The sequence below is a fragment of the Oryctolagus cuniculus genome, chromosome 1, assembly GCF_964237555.1.
Source record: "Oryctolagus cuniculus chromosome 1, mOryCun1.1, whole genome shotgun sequence".
NCBI classification, from domain to species: Eukaryota; Metazoa; Chordata; class Mammalia; order Lagomorpha; family Leporidae; genus Oryctolagus; species Oryctolagus cuniculus.
The window spans coordinates 26,388,035-26,393,488 of record NC_091432.1 but is presented as its reverse complement, the minus strand read 5'-3'; positions in this window follow the sequence as shown (position 1 = coordinate 26,393,488).

Below are 5,454 nucleotides of genomic sequence, written 5' to 3'. Positions count from 1 at the left end.
TGGCCCGTGAGGGCTGTGGAGGACGGCCCAGTTGCTTGGGCCCCTGCACCCGCATGGGAGATTAGGCAGAAGCACCTCACTCCTGGCTTCAGATCAGCGCAGTGCTGGCCTTAGCGGCCATTTGAAGCGTGAACCAATGGAAGGAAGACCTTTCTCTTTGTCTCTCTCTCACTGTCTATAACTCTACCTGTCAAAAAAAAAAAAAAAAAAACGCAAAACATGGATTATGGAGTAAATTCTTGAAGGAAAAAACAAAATGTCCATTGCACATTGAGCTTTTGGTAATGCGGAGCATCTTTGCTAATTAATATCTTTATCAATATCCACTACTAAAACAGTCTTGATTAAATCATCACAGTTTCCACTGCAAGTCCAAGAAAGACTTACTGATTCCATATTATCTCAAGTTAGATGAGCATGAATAGGTACCCATAGATAATTGAATTTTTTTCTGAAGAAAAATAACTTCTCATGTGAATATAGGACCACAAATGATGTCTCAGATCTCTCTTTCAATGCTTTTCATACACATACATACCTTTTTATTGATGAATATGTAATGGAGTCAATAGTCTAGTATGCTCTTTTTTTTCTAGAAAACCGGGAGAAAAAAATTGATAGTGCAGATAAAAGACCTTTAGTAATCTCTTGTTTGAATCATGTACCAATAATACGATGTAGTCAGGGATGTTTAAATTTTTCCATCAAGTACCTATTTCTGGGGTTTATAAAAGATGAGTCAACCCAAATCTAAGCTAACCACAAGAACATGCTGATTTTAGAAGGGAAAGAAATGGTTTCCAGGAAGTACTGACATATAAAAAGAAACAAAACAAAAATGTGTCTGTTCAGGTCATACAATAGAAAATTTGTTGATTGTCTACACTGTGCTCTCATTATCTCTTAAATTTGGACTATGACCTTACTGTATTTCCAATAGTAACTAGCCATCTGAACTAATTCTATTCCAGCTTTACCTTATATTAACTTTATTTCCATGACTGTAAATCATTATGCATTTGAACTCGCTTTAAATTCTTAATAAATAACCTAAATAACCTCCCCCTCCTTTCATTATCTTTTTTTTCCTTTTGTTTCATTATGTAGTTGCTGCTTCTTGCTTCACTCAGTAATTGCATGGTATTCAGCTCCATCTCAATCAGGTTATGTTTATTATGTTACCCTTACATCCCCCTCCTCACTGCTGGCTTCTTCTCAATTTCATTTTCATGGCCTATTTACTTCTAAGTAGGAATACCAGGTAATCTCCCATGGTTTCCTGGCCAAGCATTTCCCTGGATCAGGAGGCAATTCTTTCTGCACAAGAGCATATTTATGTGTTTGTACTCCCAATATAAATTATGCATCTTGAGAATGAATATCCTAACTTCTCAGTTACAGAATTCTAAAAGGAGAGAATTCCCACACCAATTTAAAGGGAATCACTTACAAGAGGAGTAAAAAGCTTCTTCAAATAACACATCCTATCTTCCTCATTTTGATATGTTCTTCTGTAACAGTATTAAAAAAAGAATCTGGTTTGTTTTCATTGCCAAACCAGGGAAAGATTATACTTTTGCCAAACTTGCAATGAATTTATATCTATACTCTTCCTCAATATTCAGTTTTATTCTTCCAGTGAGAGAGATGGTGATGACAGATGGACATAGATGACATTATACTTTCAACTTCCCCATTCTGCCTAGTGACTCAGACCTGTTTTATTAAAAAATGAAAGTATTATCAATGTAAAATACAATGTTCCAAAATATATTAAGTACATATTTCAAAAAATGCACAGTTGTCAAAAGGTATTCAGCCTATTTCTGATTGCATTTACATTCCTCAAAAGGTAAATATACTTCTATATATTTTTATTCACATCTTGTGATTATTACTGACTTGAAAGGCAACCATCTTCCTTCAGCACATGCCTCTATGAATTTGGAACAGGCCTTACTGATTACTCAATAGAAGTCTTCTTAATATTTAAGTCTGGCTTCACTGTCATCTGAAGAATAAGAAAGTATGTTTAGACATCAAAATAATGAAATGCTATAACTCCAAAAGCTCTAGAATATTGCATCTATAAAAGCTCTTTGGGTATTTCTACAAAAAACAGTAATATGGTATTATTTTAAAGTATTTTTATGGAAGAGAATGAGATAGAAATGGGAGAGAAAGATGAAAGATAAAAAGGCTTTCCCTATGTTTTCTTCTAGGAGTCTTAGAGTTTTAGATCTTAAATTTAAGTTTTCTGTCCACTTTGGATAATTTTTGTAGAAGACGTAAGAGAAAGACCCACTATTGATTTTTTTTCATGTGGTTATGCAGTTTCCCCAGAAACACATTTTGAAGAATATGTCCTTTCCCCATTGTGTATTCTTGGCAATCTTGTCAAAAGTAGTCAGCTTTATTTGTGTGAGTTTTCTTCTCTATTCTGGTCATGACCAATATGTCTGTTTTACACCAGTACCATATTTTATTTTAATAGCCTTGTAATATATTTTCAAATCAGACTTAATGCACAACATAATAACTTCTGTTAATAATAATGTATTGTATATGTACAGTTTGCTAAGAGAATATAGCCCATGTTTTCACCACACACAAACAAAATATTATCCTGGTACAGTGATTGGTATTCTAGTAAGTTCAATTGTGGTAATTATTTCAAAAGAGACATACATAACAAAGTACCACATTATATGACTGGAATATATGAAATATTTATTATCAATCAAATCTCAATAAAACTGAAAAAATAAAGACAAGATAAAATTATGCTAAAATGATTGCACTACCCTATTTACTGTGTCTATTTCTTTTTAAATATTCAGAAGAATGAATGATGACAAATCTACATTTTAGTAAAATTTACATTTTAGTAAAATTTAAAAATTAAATTTACATTTTAGTAAAACAGCTGTTTTTATAAAAATAAAATAAAAATTCTAATTGATAATAAAATTTTATTCATAGTTTAATTGTGATAAATTTTCATTATTATTTGTACTTTAATAATAATGTAGGGTGTTAATTGACAAATGTTGCTTTCTGGAATAACTGCAAAATTAAACAACTGAGAAAACATAGCTGAGGTTTTACTTTAGCAGAATGCTTGAGGCTTATTGGGCAAAGGTTGGCAAAGGTGAGATACTTGAGATGTTTTGGAGTTCTGCTTCCAGCAAAGGTTTGATTAGGATTGAGAAAATTAGATATAATAAGAATTAAGAATTGATGGACAGGTTAGAGGCAGGATTTAGAAATAAGCCTTTACAAGGAAAGCCGAGACATTCTGGCAAAAAATAGACCTAAATGAAAGGTCTCTGTGAGTGAGATCCCAGCGGAAAGAAAGGGCCATCAAGGGAGGAGGTACTTTTCCCTGAAGGGAGGAGAGAACTTCCACTTTGATTGTGGCCTTGTCTAAATAAGGTCAGAATTTGTGAACTCAAGAGGCTTCCATAGCCTTGACAGCTCATGACAAGAGCCTCAGGTGATTACTGACTGTGATGGAATGAGAAGGCCATGCCAAGACGGCCACTGGCAAGTGAGCGTCAGTTAGTCAGGAGTGGCTTTAGAAACCCTCTGGCAGCTCATGACAAGAGCCTAGGGTGATTACTGAGGCCATAAACAAGAGTGTCAATTTGTTAAGTCAACAACAGGAGTCACTGTGCACTTACTCCTCATGTAGGATCTTTGTCCTTAGGGTGCTGTACATTGAGATTTAATGCTATAACTAGTACTCAAACAGTATTTTTCACTTTATGTTTCTGCGTGGGAGCAAACTGTTGAAATCTTGACTTAATGTATGCTAAACTGATCTGTATATAAAGAGAATCGAAAATGAATATTGATGTGAATGGAAGGGGAGAGGGAGTGGATAAGGGGAGAGTTGCGGGTTGGAGGGACGTTATGGGGGGGAAGCCATTGTAATCCATATTCTGTACTTTGGAAATTTATATTCATTAAATAAAAGTTAAAAAAAAAAAAAAAAAAGAAACCCTCTGGGAAACCACCTGGCAATGGAGCCTGCCTGGCAACAGGCTGTGATTTGATGGCTTTGGAAACCACATGGCAACGGAGCCTGACAGGCAACAGGCTGTGATTGATTAGGGCATAAACTTAAATAGCCTTGGCTATTTAAGCTGCTGTACCAACTGAAATAAACGAGTCTGCCAGCTGCTCGCCTCTGGCCTGCTTTCACCCGACTCCCGGGGTCTGTATGGTGACTCCGCACATCTTGTCCCCACCACACTCCTCCTCTCACAGCAACAACTGACATAATAAATAAGAGTGTCAATTGTTAACTCAACAATGGGAGTCACTGTTCACTTACTCCCCATGTAGGATCTCAGTCCTTAATGTGTTGTATTATGAATGAACAGTAAAACTAGTATGAAAACAGTACTTTATATTTTATGTGTCTGTGTGAGTGCAAACTGTTGAAATCTTAACTTAGTATACACTAAGTTGATCTTCTGTATATAAAGATAATTAAAAATGAATCTTAATGAAGAATGGGATGGGAAAGGGAGTAGGATATGAGATGGTTTGCAGGTGGGAGGGTGGTTATGGGGGAAAACCGCTATAATCCAGAAGTTGTACTTTTGAAATTTAATTTTTTAAATAAAAATTTAAAATAGAAATAAGCCTTTAAGAGTAATATAAAATTAACAAATGCTGGTGAAGATATGCAGAAAATGATACCCTAATACATTATTGATAGAGATGCAAATTGGTACAATCATTTCAGAAAACAGTATGGAGATTCCTCAGAAAACTAAAAATAGATTCACTACATGACCCAGCTATCCCACTCCTGGGTGGGAATATATCCAAAGGATATGAAATTAGCCTATGAGAAATTTACTTACACTCCCAGATTGATATTTCCCAATTCACAACTGCTAAAATATGGAATCAATCTAGAAATGCATTAACTGATGATTGGATAAAAAACTGTGTTATATATACACAATGGACTATTATTCAGCCATAAAAACCAATTAAACCCTGACATTCACAACAAAATGGATGCAAGTGGAGATAATTATGCTAAGTGACATAAGCCATATCCAAAAAGATAAATATCATATTTTCCTTCCCTTTTTGTTTAAGATTTATCTATCTATTTCAGAGGAAGAGTTATAGAGAAAGAGAGAGAGAGAGATTCTTCATCAGCTGCCCCCCACCCCTGACTTGACAGCGATGGCTTGGACTGAGCCTGGCCAAAGCCAGGCACTACATTTGAGTATCTCACATGGGTGCAGTGTCACAAGGACTTGGATCATCTTCTGCTGCTTTCCCAGAGAATCAGTAGGGAGCTGGATTGGAAGAGCAGCATCCAGGACATGAACTGGTATTCATATGGGATGCCAGCACCAGATGCAACAATCTAACCTGCTGCACCACAGCACCAGCCCACACATTTTCTTTTATCTGAGTAGGAGA